The following is a 20105-nucleotide window of genomic DNA, read 5'->3' on the forward strand; positions in this document are numbered from 1 at the left end:
GCACTAGCCTTTTCCCTATTGTATTTGTTGATTATTTCAATTGCAGACGTTATAGACACACAGACACACACACAGACACACTATCTTTTCTAGATCTTGTAATATATGTCTTAAGTGGCAAAATACATATTCCCAAAATATTCACTCTTTTACTTTGCATTTGATTTATAAAAAATAAACTTCAAGAAGTGGGAAAAGAACCTTTTTAGAGAGGTTCCTCTTCTGTGAACCAATTTAGACCTACCATGGTAATTCATAGTTTCTTTTAGAGGCAAAAATCTCTATCCTCACACTTGCCTCACACTCAGTGGCAAGAACATTATAAAAACATGACAGAATGGAATATACCAAAATCCTTAAAATTCTGTGAAATCTAAGACATATGGGAAATTGGATACCCTTAATTCTAATAGCCAATACTACCAGTTAAGAGTTTACATAATAAAAAAACCAGATTTGTTCTAATATACAGATGATATATGTTTACACTTTACCAATATTAGAGAAAATTCCAAGGAGATACATTTTAACCCAACTTAATAAACTGAAACAATAATAGAACCAAAGAAATCATTGTTCAAATAATCACAAGTGCAAAAACAATGAGTATTCTCCTTTTTCTTGTCTTCTTCGTATTACATCATCCCATCATCTCAAATTGTCCAAGCACATAAAGAGGCCCAAGTAGTCTTTGTGCCAGAGCAAGGTTAGACTCAAGTCAGAACGAACCAAGGGATGAAAACAGTGCTTGTTTGTCAGAAGTCTGAGTGAAATAAAGATGGCTGAATTCAGGAGTGAGGCTTGTTTCAAGAGGAAAGCTTGGGAGGAGGAAAGGATTCTCGGAGGTCTGTGCTCTTGCCGTTGAGTTGTTAATGTGCTCTTCAGCTGTCCCAGCTGGGACTGTCCATCAACAAAGAATGTGAGGAATGCGTTTCTGGTGCGGGGCTCTATGTGAAATGGATGAAGTTTCCCTTTCTCCTGCCCCCTGGGGAGGGTGCGAGGGAGATGGGGGTGCACGCCCCCAGACCCCACCCCCCCCCCACCCCGTAAGCCATCAGCAGTCAGGATACTTGCTCCTTGTTAAAGAAAAGATCTGATACGATTCATGCTCAAATATAAATCCTTTATTTAATCCTTTCATTAAGCAAATGATTTTTGAGCACTCACTAATAAGCCTGGTAATCTTCTAAATCCTGGGGATACTACTGTAACCAATTCAGAAAAGCCTCTGACGAATGTACATTCTGGTAGTGGGAGAATAAACAAGTCAACAAGTCAAAAAACAAAATAACTTTAATAATGCTATAGAGTTTAAGGAATAGGGCGCTATGATAGAGAGTAAAAGGGTGAGAAGGAACCACCGTTCATGGAAAGGACTTTCTGAGATATCACGCTAAGACCTGTAATGAAATGGGGGTTCAGGCGGAGGTCAAGGTCTCAAGGTATGAACAATCTTGAAGTGTTCAAGGAACAGAAAAAACTATAGTGGAAAGTACCTTACCTGGGAGAATTTTTAGCAATCTAAGGCAGATTTCTTTAGTTCTCAATTGCCATTTGAATAAGAGACTTCTTGGTTGTTCCTGAACCTCAGGGAGATAAGAACTGGAAGTAACATTTATTTAATTACTATTAGGAGCGACCCCTGGTGTCTGGCTCTCGGAGGATCTAACCGCACCCTCACAACCTCTCTCTGAAGCACAGATTATTGTTCTCATCTTATGGATGAGGAAATTTAGGTTGAAAGATTTAAAACCCTGCCCAAAGATGTAATAAGTGGTTGGCACAGGATTAGAATCAAGTCTTTCTGATTCTAAAGTCCAGTTGTTTTCATTAGACTTCAATCCTCTGTATTATTTACTGGACAGTCCTGATGTTAGAATGCAGAGATTCATCAGAAAGATTTTGAGCCACTGACAAATAAAATGAGTGAAATTGAAAATGAACTGGTTGGGAAAAAAACTTAAGAATTATTTTTAGAAATTTTAAATTAAACCTGTGTTCCTTCCCAATAAACAATCTCTGCTCAATAGTGCGGAGAGCTGAAGAGTCTGTTTTTTCCTCAACTGATGTTCTGTCACTCTATAGAACACTTGTCAAGACTTGAATGAACATTCTTGGCTTGATTAAATGCCCAGGAGCCTATGGCTCTATTTTAGGAGTACAGGTTTTGATACTCACTCCTTCAGTGGGAGGCCTCTAAGTTTATAGTGAATTCACAAGCAGAATCATCTTACGGACATACTCTTGCCTGCTTCACAACTTAGCTTGTGCCATTTCCTTATCATTTCCTTATTTAGGGCACTGTGATTGTGATAATGCATAAGTGGTGTTCATGGTGCCGGACACATGGTGATTCTAGTGGTTTCCTACCACCTTCACAGCCTGAAGAACTAGGGGTATTGATGTGGAAAAAATCTGATAAAATCATATGGAAAATAATCCAAGTCATCAGTGCACAGCTTCATCACTGCGCTTATTATTATTTTAAACAGATAGCTAGTATTGTTATATCCACTTATTTATTCAGTCAGTTATTTGGCCAATCAGTCTTTCAACTAATATATATTGAACTGCCTACTACGTGCCACCACTCTTGTAGGCACTAGAGATATATCAATGAAAGAGAAAAGAGTTAGGAACAAAGAAATGCATCAATAAATAAAACATAAAAATCCTCCCTCCTAGAGGGACAATAAACATAAACATGAGGATATTCTAGAGTATGTTAAAAGGAGTAAAGTGCTCTGGGAAAAACAGAGCATGATAGTGGAGTGTGGAATGCTGGTGTGTATGTGCAATGTTTTAAAGGGTGGTTAGGGCGAGCTTCACAGAGAAAGTGGCATTTGAGCAAACACTTGAAGGAGTTGACTGAGTGATCTACATAGGGAAGGAAGTTCAAGACAGAGGCAACAGCCAGCGCAACGGCTCTGAGGCATAAGAGTGCCTGATACACTCAAGAAAGAGAAAAAGAGGCCAGTTTTGTCAGAATGGAATCGTAGGTTATGAGTTCAGAGACATTATGGTGGCCCAGATTGTGGAGAACTTTGAGGTCGTTGTAAAGATTCTAATGGAATTTGAGAACCTTTGGAGAATTTTGAGTAGAAGAATGAAATGATCTGAATTTTAGGAGTTTACTCATACTGTTTTGTTTAGAGTATCCTATAGTCAGGCAAGAGTGGAAGCTGAGAGTCCAGTGGGATGATTATTTCCATAATCCATGCAAGAGATGATAGTGGCTCAGACCAATGGTGGTAGCAGTGGAATTGGTTAGAAGTGGTTAGACTGTGGATATATTTTGAAATTAGAATCAAAAGGATTTCTTGATAGATCAGATGGAGATGCTTGAGAGAAAGACTGGAGTCAAGGATGACTCAAAGGCTTTTGGCCTGAGCCACCACCCAGATGGATTGCCAGCAACTGAGCTAAGAGTTGAAACAGATTATGTGAAAGACATAATGGATCAGATAATTAAGAAGGTTTTATTCAGTCTGTTGCAATAGGGAGAAAGTTCATTAATGAGGAGCTTCTCAAACAAAAGGAAAGAGTCTTGAAGGAGAGGCAGGTAGGCAAGGGAGTCATCAGGTCATCTTGTGGGGAGTTGTGAAGAAGGATAGAGAAGGCTCTTATCTGAGTCCTTGAGGAGGGCTGGAGGTGAGTTATCTGGGAACATTTGAGGGCAGGGTGGTGCTTTATGGTTTAGCCATTTCTTTGAACACAAAAGGGTGGCAGCAGAAGGCTCGGGTAAAGTTAAAAGTTGTCTGCAGAGAAAAGCAAAAGTCTAGTTTTGGACTTATTAGATTTAAGATTTCTATTAGACTTCCTAGTGAAAACTTCTTCAATATTTCCTTGTCTGACATCGAGATGTTTGCTGTATCCAGCCCTGAATTCTTACATTGCATGTAAAAATATGTGATTTGAATAATCAATTTCCTTTCATTTTGGCATGCTGAAGTCTCTGAATTATTTTTTTTTCTTATATAAATATTTTTGGTTTTAACAGCCTTCATATTACTAAATGATCTATTTTAGCAAAATTGGAGGCAGGTTTTCCTTCATCTGACACTTCAGATATTCCATGTCTCAGTGATAGGATTCATGAACCATGAAGGACTGCTGGGTGCTTGACATGACTGATTTCACAGTCACACCCCCTACGTTTATTGTATGTTCTCTCCCCTTTAGGCACGTAGATATCCACCAAATTAGAAAAACCATGGCTTTCTTTAGTAAATTAGCCTAAAGATACATGAAAACTTTTTTGATAACTATATACAGTAAAATACATGAGATGCTGCTTTTGGTTATAGTGTTACAGGTTATTGGTCTAGATTTTTCCCAAATGTCCTACTAACACCTCTCACAGAGAACTTCTCATTTCATGTGAAATTTAGGACAGCTAAAGTTTGATCAAAGTAGTCAGAGAAGTGATAAGAGGAAGTTTTGAGGAAGAGATTGGAATAAAGCAGACTGCAAATGATACATATGTGGAATGAGAAAAGAGTGAGGATGTAGAGGTTTTTGGTAGGAAATACATTGAGTTTAGAAATCTTAGAAGTTAAATTTAAGGCACAAAAGATAAAAAGAGTGAGAGCAAACTGTAGTTTTGTCCAAGGACAAAAGGCACTTGTGAAATGTAATAAAATATTATAAACAAGCTTTGTTTGCAGGTTTGGGAATCTGACGTAGACCATTCCCTTTATTTTGGGAAAAAGATGACTCAGTTTTAAAATAATCCATAGTTGGGATCTATTTTAGTATTACCTGTTTCTGGCTTTAGAAAAGCATAATTGTAATCAAATTCTCTTAACTAATGAAGGAAATGAGCTCAGAAACCAGTGTGAACTGCACTATTATCTCAATTAATTCTCACAACAATGCTACTATCTTGCATCCCATTATTTTCTGCATTGTACAGATGAGGAAATTTAGAAGGTAAGTAGCTTACAAGTCATGCTCTTGTTTTGTGGACTCAAAGCTAGGTGTATGACTCTAAAGTCTCTTAGCCATTACACCTAGTACTAATTTCCATTTATATATTGTACAAGAGTTCTATCGTTTTTGTCTTCTTTTTTCTGGACTAACAAATTTCTATAACTTTTGCATGGAAGGTATTTCTTTCTTAACCTTTTATTAATTCTTTTATTCTCTCCTGAATGATGTAATTTGTTTCTCTTTTATTACATAATACTTCCAGAATGAACTTCACTTGGTACTAAGTCAAAGCAACAGAAATGAAATTCACTCAATTGTGTGAAACACTCTATTTAATGAAGAGTCAAATGTGTTATAGAATTTTTGTGTTAGTGACATGTTATTGACATCTTTCATTTGCCTCATGCTCTTTGGTGTTCGATTCCCATTAGTGTTTTATAGTACTCAATGTTTTCTCTGTGAACCACTTCACATTTTTCCTATATCGAATGAACTATTTTTATTGTTTTTAACCCATTTTCTCAACTTCTCGGGCTCATATTCTATTTTAATCATAATTTTAAAAAAGATTGTAATTCTCCTAATCATTTGTAAATTTGATTAGTATTAAAATCTCCACTCCAAGCCTTTAATGAAAATGTTGAATGGTACTGGCTTCTAAAGGACTTTGTCCCAATCAGGATTTCTTACATTTACAATTACTTCCTGGGCTTGTTTTTTGCCAAATGGCAAGTTTGTTCATTTTGGTTTGGTTTGGTTTTATTTAGTAATGTTGTCCAGCCAACAATTTAATTTTAGTTTCTCCCATCTCTTGTCACAGAGGAAATTACACATACATAGTGTTGACTTGAATAATAATTCCTAGGTAGAGCTATTTCGGCTAAAGCTGCTTTTGGTCATTTTGCCTTCCTAGCTGCCAAAATTCTAATTGCCCTCAAGGGTTGCCTGCGGAGCTAACTCATTTAAAAAACATATCAGGCTGTGTGCACCTGCAATACTCTTAACTTGGTGACTTCAGGAATGTGGTTCCAGCCTTGGATCCTGGAGCTAATCAATGCTAGGTAATCCAGTAAGTGAGTCAACAAAGAAATTATGAAGCTAGTTGCATGCTGTAGTTAAAATCTATGAGAAAGAGATAATTCAAATTTAACATATCATTTAATTCACTGTCCAAAATTTACCTTTCTAACATTTATCACAAGGAATCTGAGTTTTGGTATATCCGTTGGTTTTTCTATACTTCTTTACAAGGCACTCTATGTTAACTCACTGATTTTCTTAAACTGTCAAGACTCATGTCAAGCAAGATATTGATCAAATCCCACTTTCCAATGTGAAATTTCTAGTTTCTGTTTGGGTTTCTGCCAGAACAGATTTACTATGAGTAAGTCCGCAAGTCAATCTTTCTCTTCTATTTTCTTAAAAATAACTCAATAAAATGCAACTTGAAGGGAATTTCTTTTTCTTTCTTTTTCGTTATCCTTCAGAGGATGTTTCTAATCAAGAGGGTTAAAAAATAATTTGACATTTTAAATTGAATAGGAGAAAGAACTCCGTTGTGTACCTTTTATTATTGTCCTTTTTTCTGGAATAACAGATAACTGATAGAACACTTGGAGCTTTCCAGTCATCCACCTTCCCACGTCTGGTTTGACAGCTAGGCAGTCTCCATCTTCATACTATAATTTAGAGCTGTAAAAATCCATGCTGTTTGAGGTGAATTGTGCCATAATTGCTTTAGGGTGTTTTTAAAAGACTTCTGATTATATCATAACTGTATGAATTCTTAACTGATTCACAGAAGAGTGAGAAGCTTGGTAGTTTTTTATATCTACATTATAGATAGTTAATCATATTATTTTGTGGTTCCTGGACATCAACACAAACTTTATTTATTAAATAAATAGGTGTTTATAGAGGGAAAATAGATTTTGTGGTTTATTATTTTCAAAACATTTTATTAATAAAACTATTTAAATAATCATTCCTAGAATGATACATAGAAAACGGGAATGAATGATGTCACATCCGAAATATATATAACACATGAAGTGTAATATATCTGTCCACTTTTTGGTACGCACGTGAGCCCGAAGGAAAGGCATTATTCGGAAGAATGCTTCCTGAGAAACACTTGGTGCTGGAAGAGCAATTCGCTTTATTTTTCTATTTATGTACACAACTCTCCACACTTCAGCAGCATATATTTGTATTAGTTTGCATTTTGTAGCATGTTCACAAGAAAGAGACACAAAGATACATTGAAACAAGAAAGCAGATAGACAGATATGCAATGAAACAAAAGAATTCAGAACATTAAAGATTTTACCAAGAAGAGAAACTAGTTGCATGCTGTAGCTAAAATCTACGAGAAAGAGAGAATTCAAAATTTAGCACAAGCTTCTCAGTGATAAAACATATCAGGGCTAGCTTCCGTGCTTCAGATTCCAGGTTTTCCCCAAAGCACGTTTGCGGGCCTGTCATAGTTGTATTTCTCCTTCCCAAAATAAAATGCCTTTTAGCTGGCATTTTCCTGTGGAGAATATACATAACAATGTGTGTAGGTGGAATCCAGGGGAGAATGAAAAGAGATGAAAACTTTTCTGGGGAATGAAAGTTAAAATTATAAAGTCTGTGCTGCAAACATCAGAGCCTACAGTTCATGTGTTTCTTCTTCACCGGCTAGCCCAGTGGATTTCAAAATGTGGTCCCTGGGCTGCATTTTGCCCACTACTTTAAGCCCTCAAAAAGAGTTTATTTACCTTTGTTTCTCATAAACTTCTTGATATGATTTCCAACCTTGTAGGAAATCTTGCTCTTCAGCTACATTAATAGAAGAACATTCCAACTGAGAGAGATGATTATTTCACCTTATTCTAAACAATCGCATCACATCCAAAGCACTGCCTTCAGCTCTGGGCTCCCTTCTTAAGAAGAATGTAGAAAAACTAAGGCACGTTTAGAGGGGTGGGAACAAGAGAAGCAACACAAATTATTCCTGTGAGAAATGGTTATGGGGATGTGTCATGTTTAGGCCTCCAGAACGGTCTTTTTTAAACATAAATCAGATTTTATTGCTCTCATGCCTGTCACTTGCCATTGCATTTGGAAAGAAATCTAAGCCTTTTACCACCTTCCTACGTGGACTGTGCTGCGAGCTCTCCCACGTCATCCCTGGCCCTTGCTCCTCTCAGCTCTCAACCTCTCCAGCTACCTCGCCCCTTTATGTTCCTTGATCACTTTGAGTTTTCCTATCTCAGTGAATTCACATTCCGCTCCTTCTGCCTAAGTGCTTTTCCATTGGCTTTTCCCATGGGTGGAGCTTCAACTGTCATGTCTCCACTCAGACATGGTGTCTTCCCTATGTACTCAGTCTCTCCCAGTGCCTTTCTGGAACAAAAGCCTACTGAGGTCTTCCTGATACCTACTGTGATCTGTAATTATCTTGTTTACTTTTTTATTTTCTTCCCCACTAGAATGAGAGTTTGATGAGGACAGGAAACTTACTGGTCTTATTCTTTAATATGTTCCCAGTGTCTAGAGCAGCAACCAGCACAAAGTAGAGTGTAAATAATAATCCATTAAATGAATGAAAAATGAAGGAAAAGAAAATACTTTGGGTACCGTAATACTTATTTTCAAATATTTAAAGAACTATAACTGGAAAGGAGTTTAGATTTGAATGACCTCAAGGGCTATCACTAAAACCAAAAGGTAAACATTGTGCAGGGATTATAAATAAGAAATTCACTAAACTAAAGGGAGCAATAGGCAGCCAGTGGGAGAAGTAAGTTGTTGTAAGTGGATGGGTACAAGTTTCAGCTGGATGGCATTTGGCAGAGTTGTCAATGAGGTGACTTGAGCAATCAGAAGGTGAGGGGTTTCCATCATCACTGCCATCCTATTCAATCTCATGACTCTGAAAGAATGAAAATGGAAGAAGGCTGCCAAGGACAGGTGCACTGTCAATATTGAGAAGATAGAGCAGACAGCCTCACAGCAGTGGAGACAGGCAGAAACATTTCAAAAGTCAGGCTCAAGACCTGAAAAGGACTATAATAGAGCCTGATTTGAGTGTGTGTGTTAGAGCAAACAGCTCTACGCTCATTGGTAGGTTTTAAGGTCACTACTGTTTCATTGCACAATATCACAATTAATATTTTCAAAGTAACATTTATATTTTCTTTTTTAAAAGTGACATGTTTGTTGTCATTTTTCATTTTGTAAAAATATTGTAATTGCTGCATATTTTATTCATCATTTATCTATAGTATTTTAATGGCTTTTGAATGTACATTGTACAAATAATCATTTATGAAACCAATCTCATATGAATATCTTTGTAGTAAAATCTTTGTGCACCTTTATGATTATGCTATAAAGATAAATTCTTAGTAATGAAAATATTAGTTTAAAGGGTATTCAAGTATTTAAGGCTTTAATAGTTGTTATTTATAAACTTGATAATGATAAACTTGAGTCATTAACATTCTTTGTTTAAAGAGTTAAGAAAGTAAGTGATTTACTTTGGAAAGAATTCTACCCAAGATAATTAAAAGTGTTTGGGTATGTAAAATTATGAAATCAACTTTCAAAAAAAGTCAGCTATCCAGAAATAACCATTCACCAAGGGTCCTGTAGCCACGATTCTAGACTCTTTGTCTAAATTTATGTACATGAATTTATATTCCTTGAATAGAAATGTGGTTAATACTGTAGATAATCTACATATAATCTCATTGGCCTTATAGGCACTGTCTACTCTGTCAGTGGAAATGCATTGTCATAATTAAGCTTAACTCCTTTCTAGTAATGAAAAAGACTAGTGGGCTGAGATATTTCATTCATTGATCTGCACAGTATCCACATATTGAATAGATGTTTCAATCTTCACTTCATTTTGATATTTAGACTTATTCCTGATGCTTCCAGTCAACAAATTTCATGAGAAGGGTTCAGTGGAAATTTCACAGGAAGGCCTGGGACCTTAAGTTACTAGTGAGAGAATGTAACCAACTGAATACTAAGGTAATTTCTAGAAGGTAGCTCTACCTCACTTTGGATATTCAGCTGTTTCTTTTTTATTCTTGCTGTATGCTGTGTGTTATCATTAAATTGTTTTGGTGTTATTGTTAAATTGTTTATCAATGAGCTCAATGCTTACAGCTAATTTGGGTAATTAATTACTGGGATGGCAGATGGAGGCCCTAACAGAGAATTAAAGTCTGACTAATCAACATGGTCGCAGCAGTTAAATTATAGTTTACCATTGCTACTGCCAGTTACATTGTGAGAACTGCGGAGGAGGATTTCTTAACCAACTGATAACATGGTCTGTGCCTTTTGTCTGGGTTATAATGAAATCGTCAGTAGCCTCTTTGAGTCCTCAAATTTTCTAGGTTATATTTAATTATCTGTGCTCTTCACTCTGTTTTGTCCTTTACCAAAATTGTTGTTTTTACTTTACATTATCTCCTAAATTTTGTCTTCTTTTTTCCTATATGACTATACTCCTCTATCACATTCTCCTTACATCTTGCTTAAATTATCAACTTATACAATGTTTATTGGGAATGAAGTTGAAAAAACTGATAATTATTGAGAACTTTCTGTAAACTAGGTATCATGTAGACGTGTTTCAAACATTATTTAACTTTCACTGCAATCGTTAAAGTTGTATTACTATTCCTATTTTACATATGGGTAAACTGAGGTGCCAAGATGTTCTGTACTGTAGACACGTAGCTAGTTTGAACCTGGTTGTACTTGCTTTAAGCTCTCTCAACAGCACCACACTACCTCTACAATGAGAGTACCTACTGTGTTGCAGAGATTAAATTGTGTAGGCTCTGTGGAAATGAAATGAATAAGACACAACCTGTTTCCTGGCAGAGCTCGTATTTCGGAGGGGAAAGAGGCCGACACACAAATAAGACAATTCTGGAACACAAGTACATTTAGAAAGGGTGGAATGAGCAGAGTCACAGAAAATAAGGAGGATGGTTGTGAGGACCAAGAATCATTCATGAATAAGTGAAGAAAAGAAGCAGAGGTGTATCGGTAAGATCGGGCAAGAGCAGAAAAAAATGAAGATTACGCGATATGGAGGAAAGTCCTATGGTTCCCTGTCCTTTGCTGAAAGCTGTGTTGCAAAATAACATTGACCTGCAGACATATGGTCTGGCTGGATGAAGGGGCTCAACGAATGCCAACTGGAGCTGGGATTTCTCTTTCTATCTCATCTCTACATTGTTTTGGTTGACTTTGACCCCAGGAGGGCTCTCTCCTCATGGTCAGCAGCAGCTGTTAATCTTTAGTGGTCTTGTTTTCAAATCTCATGCAAAAGAGTGAGAACCTTTGTCCCTGGATTCCTAGAAGTGTCTCTTTGTCTATAAGTCGGCCGGTGCCCATCATTGAACCAGTCACTATGGCCTAGGTTAGTGTGCCATGCTGATTGGCTTAGGTCTGTGTCACACATCATCCTTAAGCTATCTCTGGAGGGTCACCTGGAATCCACGTGCTGAGAGAGAGGGGGAACTAGCGTCAGGGCACTGTTACCAGGAGAAACATGAGTGAGTGCTGGGTGGTAAAAACAGCCATTCACGGATGTTACTGTTCTCCACGCATGTTGGTTTTTCTAGTGTTCCCTTTTCATTTTAGACCCAGTTAAATGAACCAACGCCTTCTTAATTCAATTCCATTCAGCAATCAAGCACTGAGTACCTGTTTTATGCCTGGCCCTGTGTTAGTCCCTGCAGGAACAGAGCTGAAAAAGACGTATGGATCCTACTTTGAAGAAGCTTATAGGCAGGAAAACATTTAATCTCTCTTATCTCTAAATAACTAACATATTTTCTTATATTTCATTGACATGATTTAATCTTTTGGCATCATCAGTATTTTCTGCCTTAGAAAGTAGGTTTAGGGAAGACAAGAATGTGCTCTTTTTAGCTGTTCTGTACTAGTTCTCAGCTTTTCAGTGAAGAGTCTTCCAGTGGACATTACTTATCCAAGGGCTAAAAGGATATTGAGAACTCTTGAAGTTTGTCTGTTTAACTTCACACATTGGTGACAGATCAAAGTAAGGGAAAGGAACTCAACAACTGTCTTTGTGAACTGCATTATTATTTAACTACTTCTGTCCTTTTTTTAAAATTATTATTTTATTGAGATGACATTGGTTTATACCATCGTGTAAATTTCAGGTGTACATCATTATGTTTTGGCTTCTGTATAGACTGCATGGTGTTCACCACCAGAAGTCTAGTTTCTACCTGTCACCATACATGTGTGGCTCGCTACTTCTTTTGCCCTCCCACCTCATTCTTCTCTGGTAACCACCAATCTGTTCTCCTTATCTGTGTGTTTGTTTGTTTATCTTCCACATATGAGTGAAATCATACTACTTCTATTCTTAAAGCACCAAGTACCTAATTTCTCTTTAACCTGTCATATAAACTGTCAGATTTTACATACTTTTGTGATGCAGCTCATTTTGTACTTGAAATTTTAAAAAGCTTCCACCAAAGCAAGTGCCTTGTGGCATGACTTCTTGACATAATCCAACCAAAACTTATTTTTTTAAAAAGAGATTTCAGGAGACACTTTAGAACCAAGGATTATGTCTGTTTTAATGTTGATAAACTGTTCATTTATGAAATGGTAAAAAATGTTACTTATTATTTTACTGTATGACTTAAGTAATGTGATATGGATTGTATGATATGGAGAAAAAATCCTATGGTTCACTTTTCTTTGCTGAAATGTTATTTTTTATTTATCTTAGTTATTCTTTGTAACTCCCTGGATTTAGATCTTTGTGATTAGTTCTTTCTTTCCTTCTTTCCAATGTCCCTCTTGACTTTTGTTTTTCCCTGTGCTCCCTGCTTATTTATCCATTTCCTTCCGAGTAGGCCTCTCCACCTGATGTTACCTGAATTTTCCTGGTGGATCTTTTGTTTTTCCTTCTTTTCCTCTTGTCTTGTGTCTGTTAGTATCTCTATGTATAATATACATACATACATGCATGTCTGCTCATATACATATATATGTATGTCAGTCTGTATTTGTCGATTAGCTTTATCTAGTTAAAACAAATCATTGCATTTAGTAAGACAAGCATGAATATCACAATTTCATAAAGAGAGAGCAGAGTTTAACTGATTGATCTGAGGTCTGTTAATTAGTCACTTCCCAGGTGGCAGTGGAAACAAGTTCTTCTGGATGTATGTTTCTAATGAAGGTAATTAAAAGTTTTTGCTTTTGATGTTTATACCTATACTATTAGGTACATACAAGTTCATGAATAACATTTATTCTTGGTGGATTGTTCCTTTGATTGTTATACAAATTTCTTCTCTGTATTGGTTAATGACTTTTGACCTTATTTTGCCTGATATTAATATTGTTACTCAAGCTTTTTACAAGACTAGTATTTTGATAAAAGTGCTATTCCTTTCCCTTATTTTTCAATTTTTCATTTTGGCCTCGTTTGAGTTAGGCTTTTTGAAGTCTTTTTTTAGTTAGGTTTTTGAAAGCATAGTATAGGTTGGAATTAAAGAAAAATCAATTGATAATTGCTATATTAATTAGAACTATTGCATTTTTTTGGTGGCAGTTCATGTATTTGGGCTTATTTCTACTATCTTTTTGTATTTTGTGGTTATTGTTCTTTTTCTTTTTACCTTCCTTGCTTTCGGTTAGATTGATGCAATTTTTTGATTATGCTATTTGAAAGCTGTAACTTGTATTTTATTGTTTTAGTGTTACTCTTAAAATGTTAAGATATATTTTTAATTGTATTTTTTTCTAAACAGGGCTTTCATTATTCAGTATTTCTATTCTTTTCCTAAACATGACAAAGGTATTGGGATGCTTTGAGTATGCATTGAATATCCTTCTGCAATCTTATTATTTAGAATTTTATTTTATCATTTTAAACCCACAAATTTGTTATTTTTAAAAAATATTATTAAAATAGCTGACATTTTATCACATCTTTGGTTTGTATTTCTTTTGGTTATGTACATCTTTTAATAGTCCTTTATCGCAGGTCTGTGGATGGCAAACTCTCACAGTCTTTGAAAGTCTGAAAATATCTTTTTGTTACTTTCACTGATAAATGTTGGTTTTAACTATCTACAAAATTCTAAATTGAGAATTATTTTATTTTATTTTTATCTAATTGGTATATAAATTACAAAGAGGGGTATTAAAATCTCCAATTAAGATGGTGGAATTTTCTATTTTTCCTTTCTTTTCTGTCAATTTTTGCATTATATATTTTGAAGGGCTGTTATGTCTTCCTGATGAATTAAGTCCTGTATCATCATGAAATTTCCTTTCCTCTTTAGCTCTTGTAATAGTCTCTTTCTTGATTTCTCTTTTATCTGATGATATAGACACTTCAGCCTTCTAAGGCCTAATGTTTGCATACATTTTTTCCATTCATTTACTTTCTTTAGACTTTTACATCTTTCTCTTTCTCTTTATTTTTTAATATAACATGCATCTCTTTAGATTGCATATCTTTTTAAATCTGTTCTGAAATCTGCCTTTTAATTGGAGTGTTTAGTACATTAATAATTAATGAAATTATTGTTATGGTTAGATTTACATCTACCATTTTATTATCTGTTTTTTGTTTGTTTCTTCTGGTTTTTTTGGTCTCTTTGTCCTCTTTTCCTGCCTTATATGGGATCATCTGAATATTTTAGAATTCTATTTTAATTTATCTATTTTTTTAAATTTGTAACTTTGCGTTACTTCTTCTAATGGGTTCTCTATAATATACATCCTTAATTTTTCACATTCTCCTTAGAGTTAATATTATACCACTTCACATGAAATAAAGACTTTCAATAATATAAGTCTATTTACCCCATGTCCTTTATGTTATAGTTGTCATATATATTCCATCATACTTTTTAAACTCACAAGAGAGTGCTATAATTTTTTATTTAAATAGTCCTATGTGTTTTAAAGAAATTAAAAGGAAATACTAGTCTTAGATTTACCTAGATATTTACCATTTTTTATGTTCTTTCTTCTTATCTGATGATTCAAGTTTCTATCTGGTATCATTTCCCTTCTGCCTGAAGAACTTCCTTTAGTGTTTCTTAGAGTAAAGGCTTGCTGGCAGTATGCATTTTTTCTTTTCTTTTAAAATGTCCTTATTTTGCCTTCATACTTGGGAATATTTTCACTGGATATACAATACTGAGTTTATGGTTTCCCCCCACCCCCAGCTTTTTAAAGATGTTGTTCCACTATCTTCTGGCCCCCAGAAGCTTTAATAAGAAGTTGATGGTGGTTCAGATTCTTGTTGCCCTCTAAACATTTCCCTCTGGTTGCCTTCAAGATTTACTCGTCATCTTTAGTTTCCTGTAGTTTGACTATCATGTGCCCATTTGTAGTTTTCTTCATAGTAGTCCTGCTTGGGGATCCTTGAGATCTCTGAATCTGCAAGTTCATATTTTTATCAAACAGGAAAGCTTTTATTCAAATATTTTTTTCTATTTCATTCTCTTTTCTGCTGCTGCGACTCTCCCTCTCTCTTTATATAGATATCATATATATAAAGATTTTTTCATATTGTCCAGCAGGTCCTTGAAGCTCTAGTCTTTTTTTTCAGTTTTTTATCTTCTATTCTTTAGATTGGATTATTTCTGTTCACCTAACTTCAAGTTCATTGGCTTGCTGCCGTCACCTTCATTCTGCTGTTAAACCCATCCAAATATATATTCTTTTATTTCAGATATATTTTTCAGTTCTAGAATTCTCATCTTTTAATATACTTCTCTGCTGAAATTTATTTATTGTGCTTATATTTTCCTTTATGTACTTGAGCATAGTTATAATAGCTGCTTTAATATCCTTGTCTGCTACTTCCAATTTATGATCATCAAGGATTGGTCTCTGTTTATTATATTTTCTCTTGAAAATCGGTCATATTTTCCTGGTTGAGTAATTTTGGATTTTATCCTAGATATTGTGAAATGTTATGTTGTGGAAACTCTGCTATATTCCACCAAAGAGTGTTGACTTTTGTATTTTAGCAGATGCTGACTTGGTTGGACACAAATTGCAAACTCTGATTCTTGGGAAGCAACTCGAATCTTAGTTGGGTTCTTTACCTGTAGTAGAGTCTGTCCAATGCATGCATGGTTCACGGATTTGCCCGAGGTTTGTGCACAGTCTACACACAGAATTTAGGGCTTTCTTTCTCTGGTTTCTTTTTTCCAGAATTCCTCTCCTCCTCATTTTCCAGTGTCTGTGGTTGCTCTGAACTCTGTCCTCTTCTTCAGGTGAGGAACACTGTGATTTTCCTATTGGAGTTTTAGCCACCTCGTGCAGCATCAACTTCTACTTGCCTTCAGGCTAAAAGCTATAAAACATGGGAATCTCAGCCCTTGCTTTGGTTCGCTTTCCAGGTTGTTGATTTTGGTATTTTGTCCAAAGTTTATAGTTATCTGCAGGAGAGTCACTTATGGTAGAAGCTTAAACATCCAGATTGTAAGTGGAACCCTGATTGGTTCTTTTTAATATGAACTTAATCCTGTATTCTTTCTACTTATTTTGGTTTCATGATGTCTTGTTATTTCTAAAGGGATGTTGCATCTTCATTTCTCTTTGAAATCCTCCCTACATTATTTCAGATTCCTTTTTAAGTTTTATGAAATAAATTCCACATCAAGTACAATCTATTTTTCTCACTTTATTTAGCTTATTATTTTACTTTTTTAAAGATTGGCACCTGAGCTAACATCTGTTTCTAATCTTCTTTTTTTTGTTTGTTTTTTTTCTTCTTCTTCTCCCAGAAGCCCCTCAGTACATAGTTGTATATTCTAGTTGCAGGTCCTTCTGGTTGTGCTGTGTGGGACTCTGCCTCAGCATGGCTTGGTGAGCAGTGCCATGTCCATGCCCAGGATCTGAACCAGTGAAACCCTGGGCCACTGAAGCAGAGCGCATGAACTTAACCACTCTGCCATGGGGCTGGCCCCAGCTTATTATGTTTTTAAATATTTGTTTTAGAATTTGCAGGCTTTTTTTCGCTGAGGAAGATTCCTCCTGAGGTAACAACTGTTGCCAATCTTCCTCTATTTTTTGTATGTGCGTTACCGCCACAGTATGGCCACTAATGAGTGGTGTAGGTCTGTACCCAGGAACTGAACCTGGGCTGCTGAAGCTGAGCACCTTGAACTTAACCACTAGGCCACCAAGGCTTGCCCCTGCAGGCTTATTTTGAGTACTTTTGTTTCTGTTTTCTTCATCCCCCTGTACTATTGAGCTGTTTTATGGTTGTCTCCACTTAGTTCTCTGGGCCCCCAGTCAAAAACTAGGGTTTGTAATCAAGCTCCACTGATATATGGAGTATGGAAGACCCAGTAAGCAGTGTAGCTTAGCTTCTAGTACCAAGGTTATATTTTTCCTTGGGCTCACAGAGACTGATAAAGCTGAAGTCCCCATCAGCAGATCTATCACCCTTTTTCTCAGCGTCCTTTCACATGTGAGGGGACTCATAGCAGTCCCTGGTTTCACGCAGTGACACTACTGTCCCCATCTTGCATAATACACCTTCAGCTCCCCTTTCTCCACAGAAGTCAAATTCCCAGTGGCCATTGCTCCCTTCTGACCTGGATGGCAACACACTTGATGTTTCATCTCCCATCTACTCTTCGGATAGTCTGGATATTATCTTTTATAGGAATCTGAGTATGTCTTTTTTGGTTTCTCTTAATATTTCACCTATCATTGCTATATGTTTGGAGTAGATGGTGTTTATAAAGCATGATCTCACTGCACAAATTTGACCCTACACTCAAGCCTATCATCTCTACTACACACAGCAGTGCTTCTATACATTCTTTTGCTTGTTGCCTTTTTAGTTTTCCTTTCCATTTTTTGCTTAAGCCAGTAGATGCAGTCTTACTTGTGTGAATCCAGGCCTCCTGACATTTAGAATTAAGGTGAGAAAGATGGAGTTAGTGGCCATTTATATGTGAGCTGAGATATCAGGGGAGGAAGGGATGGTATTTGTGAGGAGGAGACAATAAGATAATAGACTGTGGGCTGCAATCCTTGCTCCACCATGGACTAGCTTTGTGATGCTGAAAAGGTACTAAACCCCTCTAAGTCTCATGTTCTTCACTAACAGCTGGCAATAGAATTTCTATTAGGGAGGAGACTTAATTTTGGTTCAGAAAAAGACCTTGATAGGCCCCTTGGTATAGATGATGAAATCTTTAAGGTATGAATAATCATATTGCTTCAGGGCAAAATAATGGAATAGTAAACTTCCTTGTAGGAAAAAATAAGATACATTTTTTAGCTTCTGGGAGGGAATGGGAATGGAGCATCATGGTGTGAGGTCAAGACGTGATGGAGGAGGAAGAGCACTGAGAGTTCTCCGGTGATGGTGTGGCTGAAGTATATTTTAAGAATAAGAATAATGTTCACTATAAAGTTGCTTGTTTTCCTGAATTGTGATCCTGTCCTGTTTCCACAGCCCCCAAACTTCAAGTGATATCACTAAACTTTCCCGTCACTTACATGAAATGTTTTGTGTATTTATAATTTTTTAATGGAAATGAGATGGTGAGGCAGTCCATAGACTGAATGAAATCATCAGAACCAGTAGCATGAGCGAGAGTTGAGCAAGAAAACATACAATCCTTAGGTATCTGTAGAAATCTCAAGGAAGGCTTCAGATTTCTATAGGAATTTGAGCCTACTATGTTAACTAGGAGACCCCAAGTTAACAAGTGTTTATAATAATGAGGTAGGGATGGAAGGTAAAGTGAGCAGAGCCTTTGGTCGAGTTGGAGGAGGTTAAAGATCAACTTATAGCAGCTGTGGGATCATATTGAAGTGCAACTCAAGAGTATACCCATCGTCTGATCATCTATAGACTAATTCTGGCCACAAGTTTTTGTGGAAGTTTCTCATTGCTTGCAGTAGTGATGTTCTCTAAAGTTGCTACAAACACTGAATTGATGAATAGTGAACGAGGGGAAAACAAGGTCCCTGTGAACTTCTGGTCACAACACTGATCAGTGTTGTGATTGATCATCACATAACCATCTTTTACGTGTGTTTCTGGTTTGAAGACACTTTATTTAATAAGCTTGGTTGATTCACTAACTTTGAACTCACGGCCACCAGCACTGTAGCTCATGCCTGAAAGAAGCTTATCTAACACATGTATTTTCTCTGTAAGACACATCAGGGCTTCCTGTGCTTAGGAACACTAGACAGAACTGTTACTTTCCTTGGGGGCTATTTTACACAGTGAAATGACCAACAAAAGGCACAACAATGTGAAAAACATGGCACTAAATAGACCACAAAAAGGACACTTGTTTATAGTATGAGAGCTGAAACAAGAAGGCAGTGTCGCCTTGTTCAGCCTCAGCTGGGAATGTGTCCATCGGATGACTCAAGTTTTTTGCTGCTCTGCACGTGTCTATGAATGACCTAAAGAGCGCAGTAAGTATTCATTTTGGGGTTACAAACAAATTTTGGGAGTAGGTGAATTCGCAAGTACAGAGTCCATAAATAATGAGGATTGATTGCATCTTCATTTTGACAGATATCAATACGTGCTTAGGACTTGGCAGCTGCAATAAAATCTTCAATTCCATTTCTAACATTCCAAAGCTCAGAAGTTTTCAGCCTTATGAGTTCTTTCTGAGTGAAAATTGTAGAAAAATTTTGAGTAATTTGATACACTAAAATCAATTTTACTCTATATTCCCCAGATTCCCAACTGCTTTTCGAATTTGAGCACTTAGAAACATTTATGAAACTACAGTAATTACTAAGAGAGAATAGAAAAATTTGCAGTTACTAAAGATTTCCCCTTCACACCCTCAATTTCAAAGTAAGTCAAACAGTTATCTCACTCAACAATTCAGAATACATTGACTGGATCAAAGTACTCTTGTCTACACATGGTAAAGAAAGGAAGCAGTAAATATTTGTTGATATTAATTGAATTGAAGTGGACCAAAAAACCCTTGTCTATTTGTTTTTTTGTTTGTTTGTTTACTACTTTTGGATTATTAGTTACCAGAGTAGGTGACCAATGAAGGGCATTAGCTGTATGAGCAGGTTAGATACTAATTGATTTAGGACTTGAGGCCTCTTGGGAGACAAGACCACAGACTACAGAG

The 20105-nt window shown here is 36.3% G+C and overlaps 1 long non-coding RNA gene across 2 annotated transcripts in view; it reads left to right on the forward strand.

The window, feature by feature from the left end:
• Window positions 1–3561: 3561 nt before the first annotated feature.
• LOC124241509 (uncharacterized) overlaps window positions 3562–20105 on the forward strand; it is a 28951-nt gene continuing 12407 nt past the window's right edge. Inside the window, exons 1-3 of one of the 2 annotated variants that reach the window (XR_006889233.1) lie at window positions 3562–3651; window positions 9844–9960; window positions 10709–12130. This is a non-coding gene — a long non-coding RNA (uncharacterized LOC124241509). Of the gene's footprint in view, window positions 3652–9843; window positions 9961–10708; window positions 12131–20105 lie in introns of those variants that run through there. The other variant, XR_006889234.1, reaches the window with a different exon arrangement.

This window comes from Equus quagga, chromosome 7, assembly GCF_021613505.1.
Source record: "Equus quagga isolate Etosha38 chromosome 7, UCLA_HA_Equagga_1.0, whole genome shotgun sequence".
NCBI classification, from domain to species: Eukaryota; Metazoa; Chordata; class Mammalia; order Perissodactyla; family Equidae; genus Equus; species Equus quagga.